The following is a 13908-nucleotide window of genomic DNA, read 5'->3' as shown; positions in this document are numbered from 1 at the left end:
ACATAGAATCTTGGTTATACCCGTTGTGCCAGAGGCTTTCCGTATATTCAGTGAATAGACATCGAAACATCATAGAATGTCAAAAAAAAAAAAAAACAGAAAATATATTAGAAATAATTTAGTCCAAACCCTTTCTTTTCAAAGAGAAAAACGGAATCTCATTATATAAATGCCACTCCAAAGCCTCCTAGTGGCAGAAGCGAGACTGTTCTGACTCTTGACAGCACTACATGGTAAGGGGCTTGAACCAAACACCTTTCTTCTGGCTTTACTCCCAAAACTATCTGGTTAAAACACAGGAATAGGTGTTATTGTGTAATGATAATTCTGTACGAGGATGAGCTGAAAATAATTATCACCATTAGTTGACCAATAAAAAGCCAAGATACATGAATGTAAGAGATATTAAATTCCTAGAAGCATGACTCAGTTACCCATTATTTCTAATTAAAAAGTCCCATGTTGATATTATTGACCTTTCAAGCAATAATTTTATGAGATATTACGTGAGTAAATAGAAAATCCATTTACATGATTCAATGAGTGAAACCTCTGTCAGCTAAAGGGTTATATTATGAAGCACAGCACATTTGGATGACTCATTTAGACCTCTAATTCTGTTTGAGATTTACTCCATTAAGCTGAAAACTAAATATAATTGGCTATAGCTCTAAAATATAATGTAAAGATAAGCATTTTATTAGGAATCTGCTCTATATAAATAATTTTATAGCCTATGTTTTTTAAAAAACATTTTAGCTATTGATATGTATATGAATTAGAGTAATTCAAATGGAAATGGAAAAATTCAAATTTTTCATAAACTGCAAAAGAATGCTTTATCTTAACAAAGAGACTCACTCTCAACGACATTCAACATATGAGAATTTAGGACAAGGTATTACCTATAAGTGACCACATTTTCTCTGCTAGAAAGGAATTACCTACACATAAGTAAATTAGAGTATAACTTAAACACTAAGGGTGTAACATACAGAAAACAAAATAGAAACTGTAGTGCAATGCAAGAGACTGTAGCAGGCTAATGGGATTGTTTTAATATATAGTTAGTACATATGGGTTTGTTATTACGATACAATCTCGAATTGCACTTAAAATAGATTGTTTTAAAAGTTTAACTAAAAGTTTAACAGAAGAATAGACTAACTGAGTTTACTCAATTTGAGATCTCTTAAGGAATCAGTAAAAATAATAAATAACGCTTATAGAGCCCTTACTATGTATCAGGCTTTATGCTCATTACTTTAAGAAGGGCTCTACATTTAGTTCTCATCTCAGCCGCTCGAGGTGGTGGGCACTCTTATGCCAAATCTAGAGTTGAGGAAAGTGACATATATCAAATTTGCCCATGAGGGCAGGCAATAAGATGAAAGCTAGAGACTCAACCTAGGACTACAAAACTCGAAGGTCCAAACATTTGGTCCTTATGTGCAGAGAGGTAGTGGCATGAAGGAGGAAGAAACCAGCTCCTAGGATGTGGCCGGCACTGCCCCAGATTCTGGATATAGCAGTGAGAAAAACAGGCAAAGTCCTTATCCACGTAGAACTTAACATTCTAGCCAGAGAGACAGGTACTAGACAAAAACATAAATACATATTAAAATATAGACTACAGTACAATGAGTAAGTCATGAATAAAAAAGTTCTATGTGAGATTTTAGACTGAGTGCTCTCTTAAAGACCTTGATCAGAAGAGGTATCTCTGAGGAGATAATATTGAAGAAAAGGAATGAATGAAGCAAATGAGGGAGGGAACGTCGAGAACATCAAGAGAAAAGGTGTTTTAGGCAGGGGAACAAGTAATAAAGCCCTGAGGTAAAATTATGCTTGGAAGAATAGAGGCCACTGTGATAGGAATGGAATAAACCAGAAAAAGAGTAGTAAGAAATGAGATCAGAGAGGTAACAGGGAGTCAGATCATGTGTGACACTGAGTCCATGAAAAGGACTTCAGATTTTGTTTTACATGGTGTAATTAACCATTGGAGGATAGAGACATAGAAGCTACATAATTTGATGTATATTTTAAGAGACTCACTCTGAAAGCTGTGTGATCATGACTTGCAGTGAAGGTACTTGTTAGGGGATATTATGGTACGTCAGTCAAAATGGGTGTATTAGTATTGCACCATTCCTATACGTAGTGCTAGACTAGACACTGGAGATTAAGGGAGAAAGAAGCAGTCAGATTCAATGTTGCTTTTGATCTCAGATTTAATTTTATTTGCTGCTGGATTGTATATGTGATGTGACCAAGAAAGGATGAAGAAAAGTTTCATCATATGGCTTAAATATGTATCTTCTAAAATTACTGAAGGATAAACAGACTTGGTCTGAGAAATAGTCAAGTAATCAGTGTGTGCATATTAAGTTTGAGATGCCAATTGGTTTTCCATGTGAAGATGTTGAGTAGAAAGTCAAAAATAAGATTCTAGAGTTTAGGAAGAATTCAGGGATGGAGATGTATCTTTGCACTATTCAGTGAGTTGATCAAGGGGACTAGAAGATCTCAAGTAAACACTTGGTGTACATAGAGAGGTGCTTTGAGGACTAAGTCTAGAGGCCCCTCAGACCTTAACTTTGGAGAAGAGATGGAGGATTGAATTAAGGAGTGTGAGAAAGGGTGGAAAATGAAGTAAGAAAGTAGAATGTGATGTTCTGAACATGAAGTGAAGAAAGTGTTTCAAGAAGGGAGAGATCAACTCTCAAATATTGCAGAAGGAACAAGTAAAATGTGGACTAATAATCTGCCATTGACTTTGATAAAATAGAATAACTGGTGGTTACAAGAGGGACTGAATTATTAGGCTTCATAGTCCCAACTGATACTAAAAAGTAGAAAAATATAGAAAATCCCTAACCCAACTTGCTCCAGGGATAGGTGAAAAGTTTAAAGTAGCTGTACCCAACCAGTATAATGTCTGGATATTTTCTATACCAGAATAACAATATCTTAGTTAGGCTACTATGAGAAGCCTCTTGCTTCAGGGTCAGAAGATCAGAATTAGTTGCAAAGTGTAATGGTGGTAAAGAGAATATTGCATTTGTGAACAAAAGCTGGGACTCTGAAAAGAACTGGGTTCAACGTTCAGTTGCTTCACTTAGGAATTGTGTTATACTTCCCCTGTTGCTTAACTTTTCCATTTCATTTTCTTCAGTAATAAAGTATTTTAAAAGTTCCCAGCATATAAGCTTGCTTTAAGAATTTAGTAAATAGTTGGTTCATTATTACTATTATTATTATTGTGACAATGGCAAAAGAAGAGACCCCTACATTAAGCTCCCCACACACAGAGCATTAACCTGTGCCAATCCATTTTCTGCACTGAAACCAGAATAATTTTTCTAAATTTAAATGTAATTAAGAGGAATTGTTAAAACAGGGAAACTACTCTGTATGATACTATAATATTGGATACTAGTCATTATGTATTTGTTCAAACCCATATAACATCAAGAGTGAAAGCTAACATAAACTACTATTTCGGTGATACTTGTGTGTCAATATAGGTTCATAGATTGTACCAAATGTACCATCCTGGTGGGGAATATTGACGGTGGTGGAGGTTGTGCATATGTGAGGCAGGAAGCATATAAGAGCTCTCTCTACTTTCTGCTCAATATTTCTGTGAACCTAAATCTGCTTTAAAAATAAAGTCTATTAAAATTTAAAAATAAAAGCATACTGGCACATCTACATATTTCATGAGGATCAGAGGCCATATATTTTACAAGGATCATTGGCCACGGTGCAGTGGGAAGAGGATATAATTGGAAAACCGAAGTTATTTGTACCTTGACTTCTACTTAGAATGGCCTTATTTTTGCTCATATTTCCACAATGCATAGGAAATTAAAAAGACAAATCACTTATAAAATGATGAGTTGCATTTTCCATATATATATATATTTGAAATAAAAAATTATTAATAAACCCTTAAGTTATTATTTTGGCTAAAAACTTGTCTTCTCTGAAGTAGAAGTAGCCCTGGGAAACACAACATACAAGTGTTTTAGCTGTGGGGTCATAAAATCTGTATGCAGAGTGCTTGGACTCAAGACCTACGCTCACTAATTGTGTGACCTTGGACAAGTTATGCAACATTTTAAAATTGACAGATAAAATTGTATATATGTCATGTGCATCATGATATTTTGAAGTGTATATATACATTGTGGAATAACTAAATCTACCTTTTCTCCAAGTTGCCCCTCGATGCTGAAGAATGCCCCGGGGTATTATTAAGTAACTTCCTGCTTTAATTATCCTAGTGGTACCTTAATATCCTGAAATAGCTAATTCAGCTGGCTAAACTCACTGGGGTCAGATAATGTTTTAAAGACCATGAGACTCTAGTATAGCATCACACTGACTGAAAATTGTGGAAATAAGCTTTAATGGTCCACTTCAACAAGAACTATTACAGTTCCATTTTTAAATAAGAATAATCATTAACATAATAAATGGTATCCTGGCAATATAAACTTTTAAAAATTCAAACTGTTCTTTGTAACTAGGGCTTGGCTATTTTAAATATGCTCCTCAAATAATTGAGGCGCCTGGCCTTGCAATTCAATAACGTCCAGATAATACAGCTAATGTATTTAAATGTATAAAGATGTATCTCATGGCTTTCTGCAGACCATTTTTTTTATTTCATGAATGTAAATGGTCTCATTAGCCAAGATTTCCATGGGCATAAAGCATCAACCAGGTCTAAAAGTCCGTTTTAAATGCTTTCATAATTCTTGGGCACCTTTTGAAAATTTTAATGTTTTCTTTTTAACTGTCATTCATGAAATTAACAAAAGAAAAGAAAATCACAACATAGAAGGGATGAGGTAAAACTCAGAAATTAATGCCAGAATGAATACGTGGTTCCTCTGTTTCCTAACTAGAGACACTGTTTAAAATTATCTGAAAATATTGTAGAGGGGATTGAAGAGACTGGAGTTTTGAAGTAACATCTCTAAGGGAACTCTTGAATAAAAGAGAAAATTCAAAAAAGCCTAAGGGAAATATGAATGTTAAAATGACAGAATTTTACTACCCACTCCCCATCTGCCATAATCTTTTGTCATAACTTGTAATAAATAGCTACGTTTCTAATTGAGATTCTAATGAACGCTAAGAGAGTCTGAGTGCGTTTTTGGAATTTAAAGGGCGGGGAGGGAAATAAACTCATACAACAAGGTTTCTGAAAAGTCTAAACGTTTTAATTACTCAGTGGTTAATTTATAAACCAGATTATTAGTCCCTCGGTTTTCACAGTTGACGTTTAAAATGTATAAAGCCATGGAATTCAAACATTGGGATGCGATCTCCCATTCAATCTAGTGTTAAATATATACGTAAAACTTAGCTCCTCTCTCTACCTACTGAATCCATTTTAATGAGTGTGGGGACCAGGCAACTGTCACTTTTAACAGGGTAGGACCACTGGCCTGCCTTTTGCCTTATCACCAGTTATGTGTCTATGGCTAAAATTTCATGATCAAATTAAAGGCTCAAGAAAATTATCCTCTTTTAATCACAAACCATATAATCCTCAGGCCAATTATATTCTTTATATTAGTAATACAACTCTCTCTAGGTTGCAGGGAGTCATGACCTCCTTGGGGGTCTAAATTCCTGAAATAACTAGAAAGTTATTGATGAGAATTTTGAGTCACCCTGGGCAATCTACCTAACTCTGCTGCTTAAAGAGACAATGTTTTACACGATTTTTCTCTTCCAGAACACAGGGTTTTAAAGCCTGGTTTCCTGGTACTTACTAAATCCATGAGACAGTCAGAGAATGGGGCTGGAAAAAAACAAGGCAGTTTTTCCTGACTCCAAATCCTGCACTTCTTTCCTTCCCAGCGCAACGCAGCAAAACATGGCAGACATTCTACTTGGGCGCTCATTCCCACAGTCACACACTCACCAGAGGCTGGTTTGTTTGGGTTGCTGTTTATTTGTTTGTTTTCTTGACTCTTTCTTTCACGAAATTGAAAATAATTTATGTCTTTTCTGACTTCTAAGTTGCATCATTTTAAAATTCAATATTAATGATACATAGAAGAGTTTTTTTGTGTATAAAATTAACTCAAACTAAAACATATTATTTATGAAGATATTAAATGTTGGATTTGTTAAGTTACTTGTAAGCATAAATAAGACAAAAACAAAGTGGACTAATGTGCTAATTCCCTAACATTGTTACAGGAGGTAAAAGCAGGTTAGTTGTTCAAAGGCAGTTTTGATTGATCTTTCATCTTTAAATTTCTGAGTGCGCAATTGATCCATCTCCATTGAGCTTTCCAGCAAGCATGCTTTGTTGATGAATTTATATTTTGGAGGCTGGATGCTTCCTCAAGTATCGTGATTTTGGAAGGGGCCATCATTCCCTCTCCTTCAGTTCATGTAACCAAGCCTGGTAGAAATTACATAAGAGTTCAATGAAAGTCTCTCTAGACAGGTCACATTGGGATTAGGCAAGAAGAACCTGAAGAAGTTGAATGATCCTTGTAAGCCTCAGCTTTCTCGCCTAGCAAAACAGGTAAATACAGAAACTGCCTCATGCTGTTGCTAATTATCTTCTTACCAATATGTATACATTCTGCAAAAGTTGAATTTGAAAATATTTTGTGAGACTTTGCAACGAAGTCTTCTAGATCGCGGGATCATAAAAGTGAAGAAAATATACAGCTCTCCTTAAAAAATTTGCAGCTTAGTTGGGAATTAGAACTTCCAATGTGGGGAGAGTTAAGTGCAACAGAAAGGTCAAATCATTGGGAGCTTGTAAGTGGAGCACATAGCCCAGTCTTTATGCTTATTGTGCATTTTGGGGAGCGGTGGTGGAGGTGAAGAAGGAAAGAGAGAAGAGTCAATGAGGAGAGCCTCCTGGGGGTTTTTTGAGAATATATTCTTTGTTTATGAAAGTGATTATTTCTAGTCATTGTTTCTTGATTAGTGCAGGAGTATCTGTCTTAAAATAGAACAGAGTTTACTTAAAGAACAATAACTTTCTACCAAAACAAGTGACTTTAAAAACTGGTCAGGATATAGGTAGAAAATTAAATTTCCATTACCATACATTTTGTATTGATTTGAAAAATACCAAGTTATTTTCCATGCCAAAAAGCAATTGTCATGTGCATAATAATGGGTCTTATTAAGATAAAACTCTAATAGTTACTATAAACCTTTAGGAACTAAATTGTTTAAAGTATGGCATATATTTTAAGAGCACTTTTCCTTCTTTAGCAAATTAACTTTTACATGCTCTTTGGCAAAAATGCATGGATCACCATGGGAAAAATCTCTCCTGAATGCTCTCACACCTCCATCCGAGTCTGATTTATATGTCCACATATTATCATTGCACTATCATTGCAGGTTTGCTAATCTATGCTTTCTGCTAGACTCCTAGACTTTACTTTATTAGAGTAATATACAGTTGACCCTTAAGTAACATGGGCTTGAATTGTGTGGGTCCATTTACATGTGGATTTTCTTCCACCTCTACCACCCCTGAGGCAGCAAGACCAACGCCTTCTCTTCCTTCTCCTCCTCAGCCTACTCAACATGAAGACGATGAGAATGAGAATGATCCACTTCCACTTAATACATAGTAAATATATTTTCTTTTTCTTATAATTTTCTAAATAACATCTTTTTTGTCTAGCTTACTTTATTATAAAAATAGAGTATATACTACATATAACATAAAATATGTGTTAATCAACTTTTTATTTTTGGTAAGGCTTATGATCAACAGTGGGCTATTAGCAATTAAGTTCTTGGAGAGTCAAAAGTTATACACACATTTTTGGCTGTGCAGGGATTTGGCCTCCTTTAGCCCAGCATTGTTCAAGAACCAACTCTAATCTATTCTTTTATTTTGTTATTTACATGTCTATTTTTTAGCATTGAACTTGACTATAATAACTCTTACCAACTGTATGGTGATTCAATTAGTGAGAGGATTAAACTGATCAAAGCCATATCTTAATGAAAGCCATGACAGAAAGATTCTGGAGATTTGATTTAATAGGCGGAATAATGACCTCTCTCCAAAAGATGCCATATCTTAATCACCCAAATCTGTGACTGTGTTACATGACATGGCAAAAGGGACTTTGCAGATGTGATTAGTACAGACCTTGAGTTGGGGAGATTATCCTGAATTATCCAGGTGAGGCTCAAATGTGGGGAAGAGTATTTAAAAGCAATAAAGGGCAGCAGAAAAGGAGAGTCAGAGCAATGATCAGTCAGAGAAAATGTTGCTGGTTTGAAGATCGAGGAAGAGGGCCTCAAGAGGAAAAAGCAAGGAGATAGATTCACCTCTAGGGCCTTTAGAAAGATCCACTGCATGACCTGGCTGGTACCCACCTTCCATCTCTCTTCATTTGATGTCATGCTACCCTTGACTCACAGTGTTCTGGCTGAACTGATTCATTTATCATCCCTGCCACAGGACCCTGCCTCTGCTGTTACCCTCAGTCTGACATGCTCTTTCCCTACGTTTCCCCTATCCTAATTCATCCTACACATCCTTCCTGTTTCAATTCAAGTATCATTTCCCCAGATAAACCTCATTCATTGGTCAACCTCTCCACTCACCCTAAGTAGAGGTCAGATCACTTTATTATTTGCTGTCACTGAAATATTGTTCGTTCTATTAGAGCACTTATTTCATCCTGTATTTGAGCATTCATCAGAATGATGGCTACATTCCACCAGACCAGAAGCAATGTGAGAACTTAGATTGGATTTGTTTTGCTTAACATTGTGTAACCAGCCACTGTCATATCACAGTAACTGGTATAACTCTAATAGGAACCAGATAAGAAATTTTTGAATAAAAAAATTTATTCAAAAATTCTTGCTCTCCCAAATATTTTTCCTTACTTCTTGATCACAGTTTGAGGTGATAGATACAATTATATTCAGTTTAAGGATAAACAAAAGCAGAGTTGTTGAAAATGTTAATTTTATAGCCAGCACTAGAACTCAAATTTTCTGATCATAAAATAAACGATGTAAGTCTCTTTCAACTAGGTGTGTATTTCTAAAATAGCCTGACTCAAATATTGACATGGAAATTCCTTTGGTATTCAGGGCTAGTGGCCACTTTATTTCTCTTTTGAGACATAATCAAGGTCTTGTCATCTTAAGATCTCAGAGCTCAATGAGCATGTAAAAATTGAGCAGTTTGTTAAGGTGACGTATTCCAAGGCCATGGAAAGACTCATAACTCAGAGGACATATTAACAAGCAGTACAAACCCTGGAGTAGTGTCAGTTCAAGGCGGAGACACAAAGGAAATGAGATGAGTTCCTTTAAATAATGCCAAGATCATAAATTCAACAGTTGTATGAAAGAAAAGCATCAACAATAGGTAATAGAAGATCAACAAGAAAAATATTTTAATAACACGATATGAAAGTTGTGTTACATAGCATAGTCTATTAAAATCTTAATTTGATATTTTCATGACATTAAAAAGAATAAAGTATATATAGCCCTAAAATGTTACTTATTTTAATTTTTAAATTAGTTTCATTGAGGTATAATTTACATAAAATTGAATTCCCACATTTTAGGTGCACAACTTGATTAATTTGAACAAATATATGTAGTGTAACCACCACAATCAAGACGTAGAACATTCCCATCACCCAGAAGAATTTGACTGCACCTTTTTGCAGGCAGTATCCTCCCTTTTCCATGGTCTTGATAACACTGATCAACTTTCTATCACTATAATTTTTCCTGTTGCAGGATTTCATATAAGTAAGATGATACAGTAAGTGGTCTTTTGTGTCTGTTTTCTATCACTTCACATCATGCTTCTCAGATACATCTTGCTAATTGCATATATCAATGTTGTTTTCATTTTGGATGGTTCTTATTTTCTATCTTCTACCAAAGTCCTTGTCACATTTTTTTCTTCTACCAAAGTCCTGTCAAAATTTTTATATAAAAATGCTTTAAAATGAATAGTATGATTAATTTAAAATCGATTGCTTTGATTTTAGCCCCAAATAAATGGTTTCTAATTTTCAGATCCCACATCTCTTTCCCACCCACAGCTAAGGCCACAGGACTTTGACAATCTAGTTCTAACCAATAACCTAAAGAAGAAAAGGACTTCACTTCCATTCTTGACTCACTGTCCATTAAAATGCATGCTCTTCTTGGTTGAAATTCTCTAATCCCACGATTTTATTCACCTATATAATGACAATTAACAAAATTGTGTCTTTAGATCGACTGGTCCCCTGAGCACCAGACCTTCAGTACCTTCCTCTTGATCATATCTAATTGGGCGTGTCTGCCCCCACACACAGGTCTGATGGAACTGTGAAGAGTTTAAATTTTTACGTTACTTAGAAGCTAACAAGCCTTCCTGTCAGAGTTTCGTGGATGCTGGCAGAACACATGAGACTCCCGAGCCAGAGACGAAGGACTTCATCACACAGGCACAGTAGGCAGCATGAGCTTCATGTTGCTTCAGTTCCTCCGCTCCTCCCAGATCTCATCAGGTAATGTGAAGTGACCTAGGTAGAAGCTGTACACACAGTGGGTATTTGTCACAGCTTAAAAACCATGACCTTAGGAAACTCCAGTCTTTTAAGGAGACTGCAAGTGAACCTGCCCAATCTTTGTCCCAGAAGGAATCAGTGCCTTTATTTCCTTAGACAACAAACAAATCTGCCCTCTGCCCCAGAGGGAGTCGTTGTATCTATTTATGTTTGGTATGCCTATATCCTTAGAAAGGCAACCCAGAACAAAAGATGCTACAAGGAGAGCAGAAACATAAGAGACTCAAGGAAAACTATCTCTCAAGAATCTCAAATCCCCAAATCCTCAAAGTGCAAAGCATAACATCTTTCTTACTCTCTCAGAAATTTCTGCCAAGTGTGGTGGCTCACATCTGTAATCTCAGCACTTTGGGAGGCCAAGGAGGGAGGATCATTTGAGGTTAGGAGTTCGACACCAGCTGGACAACATAGTGAAACCCTGTTTCTACAAAAAATAATTTAAAAAGTAGCTGGGCACGGTGGCATGCATCAGTAGTCCTGGCTACTTGAGAGGCTGAGGTAGAAGGATGGCTTGAATTTGCAGTGAGCCATGATCGCACCACTGCACTCCAGCCTGGGTGACAAAATGAGACCATGACTTAAAAAAAGAAAAGAAGAAAGAGAAGAAGAAGGAGGAGGAGGAGGAGGAGGCTGTTATTCTGGCAACGCAATATGTATTGCTGGTCTATCCTTAACTAACTGTACACTTCTCTTATCTGAGTGATAACAGCAGCCCTGACAAATGGTTTTAAATAAATGTTTTAAAACTAAACCCACTTAATGTATTGTCAATAAAATATATAAAATCAAAGGAAATATAAAATCTATATAAATAGAAACTCATTCAGGTGAATAGTAATTTATATATTTAAGCCACCATAGGTAACAAAAAAATTATTTCAACTTATATTGATTTGGCACTTGTTGTGTGTTACCCTTGAAAATACAAAGATGGATAAAACATAATTCATATCCTCACAAAGCTCAAGGCCTCATGGGGGAAGACATTCCAGTAAAGAGATACATTGCAATGATGTATTTCATAAGGATATGTGCTATTGAAGTTGCCCCCCAAAGATTTGATAGGATCACAGCCTGGGTGGGAAGGAATTGGGGAAATGTTGTATCCAAACTCATAAAGTAGGGTACTACATATTGAGGATATCAAAAATACAAGCTGGCAGAAAAATGTATGATTTTGTCTCTTTAAAGCCTCTTCTTTACTCTCCAATAAAGTTGGTGATAACAGCTTCCCGTTGAATGGAGAAGAAATAATTCACTTAGGAAATATTTTTCATCCAATTGGGACTGAGGATTGGTAAGATCTTGACAAATGCTGTGTTTGGAGGTTTGCCAGGAGATATTTCTAACTGAGCAGCACCTTCAAGAAGCAGGATATACATACACACCAGAATCAGGGCAAAAACACTCTCTGTCCTTCCCAAAGCAGAAGTCACAAAAAGAGGTGATGTCGTGCTTCCAAAACTGAACCAATCTTAATGTTCCACTAATTATGTCAGGTGTGACTGAGGCTAGCAGACATCTTGCAGAAAAAATGACTAGAAACATGAAGCAAATTTAATCATCTACAGAATGAAATTAACATTCCCAATAAAGATTTTAAAATTATTTTTATAATTTCAAAAATCAATTCTCCCATAAAAATAAAAAAATGGATTTTATGGAAGCTTAAAGATTTGCTCAATATCTCAGTTTTTGTCAGACACCCTTGAAGAACTAAGAATTCCATCAACCCTTTTCCCTGCAAATTATACCACATTGTTGCTCTCATTGTCAACCAGGTTAAAATGGTGAATCCTTTCCCTAACATGTGAATTTTACAAATATTCAATTTTCGTATGTAGGCTGTTTTTGCCTTGCATTAATTTGCAGAGTGAAACTTTCTCCACTTATTAACTAGGTTTTCGAATAAACCTATTTAACACAAAAAAGTGGTTGCCTAGAGTGAGTAATTTTTTAAAAAACTACATATCCTTCTAGAAAATAGGATAGGACAATATCCAGAATGTCTCTAATAGAAAACAGTGTCTGCCATTTAATGCCATTTTTGATAACTGCAAATTTTCTTATACAAACAAAATTTGAATTGAATTTGTAGAGGTTCTATAAAAAACTTACTCACAGTATTTGGGCAAAAAACTGCAGTCAGGTGTCCAGTTACCTGCAGAGTGAATGAATAGCCTTCATCCACAAACATCTCCACATATTAGGGACACGGATCTGCTAATGTGAGGTTTTCAGGTTTCCTTGAATCCTCTTGCACAACTAAATATGCTCCTGCATAACACTCCTGAATGCTTCTGGCCATATATTATTCTGCTGCCTCCCTCTGACGATATGTTACTATAATAAATCATCACAGTGCACTGCTGCTCTGATGAGCTGTTGCTTCAGTACACCATTGAAGCTGTCACAGGGATGATGTATGAGAAAGGCATACTGATGATGTTTTACGCAAAAGATGGTGCTGCCCGGGGAACAAAAGGTTTAGGAGAAGATTCAACATAATTACCCAATAAAAGTCAACCCGCACACAGTATGCTAAGAAATGCATTCATGTGTATGGTAAATCACTTCCCCTTAGTGCGTGGTACTTCTGGTGCTACTGCCATAAGCCGCCTTCCCTGAGCTACAGATTGATCTAATATAAACATTTTTTTAGTGGAAACAAAAGCTTAAAGGGTGAAATTAAAATTCACCTAAAACTCAAATGTACAGATTAATTCAGAGAATCTGTATTATAAAGTAGTAAACTGGTGCTACAAGTTTTGTTTATGTTGTTGGAGAAGGAAATATTCCCGATTTGGAATGACCATGTGGAATTATTTCCTGGGAAAATATTAACGCCCAGGCTAAAATCAAGAATTAATTAAGTTTTACACTAAATTACTTACCATGTAACATCTAAATGTCTGGGGAGCCACCTTTAATCATGACTGCTGGGACAAGGTGCCAAATTATTTAATTTAAAAATAGCCTCCTGATTTTCATTTTTCTTGCCTCAGTAAAAAGAGCATAAAAATGTAGGAATATGCAGTTTCCTCAAGTTCTCAGAGAACTAAAAGATTGACACTTTCCTTTTTCTTTTCTTTTCTTTCTTTTTTTTTTTTTTTTTTTTTTTTTTTGAGACAGAATCTTGCTCTGTCACCCAGGCTGGAGTACAGTGGTGCCGTCTTGGCTCACTGCAACCCCTCGCCAAGCAATTCTCCTGCCTCAGCCTCCCGAGTAACTGGGATTACAGGCGCCCACCACCACGCCTGGCTAATTTTTGTATTTTTTAGTACAGACAGGGTTT

This window comes from Pan troglodytes, chromosome 17 (assembly GCF_028858775.2).
Source record: "Pan troglodytes isolate AG18354 chromosome 17, NHGRI_mPanTro3-v2.0_pri, whole genome shotgun sequence".
In the NCBI taxonomy this organism is placed as follows: Eukaryota; Metazoa; Chordata; class Mammalia; order Primates; family Hominidae; genus Pan; species Pan troglodytes.
This window is presented reverse-complemented; position numbering follows the sequence as displayed.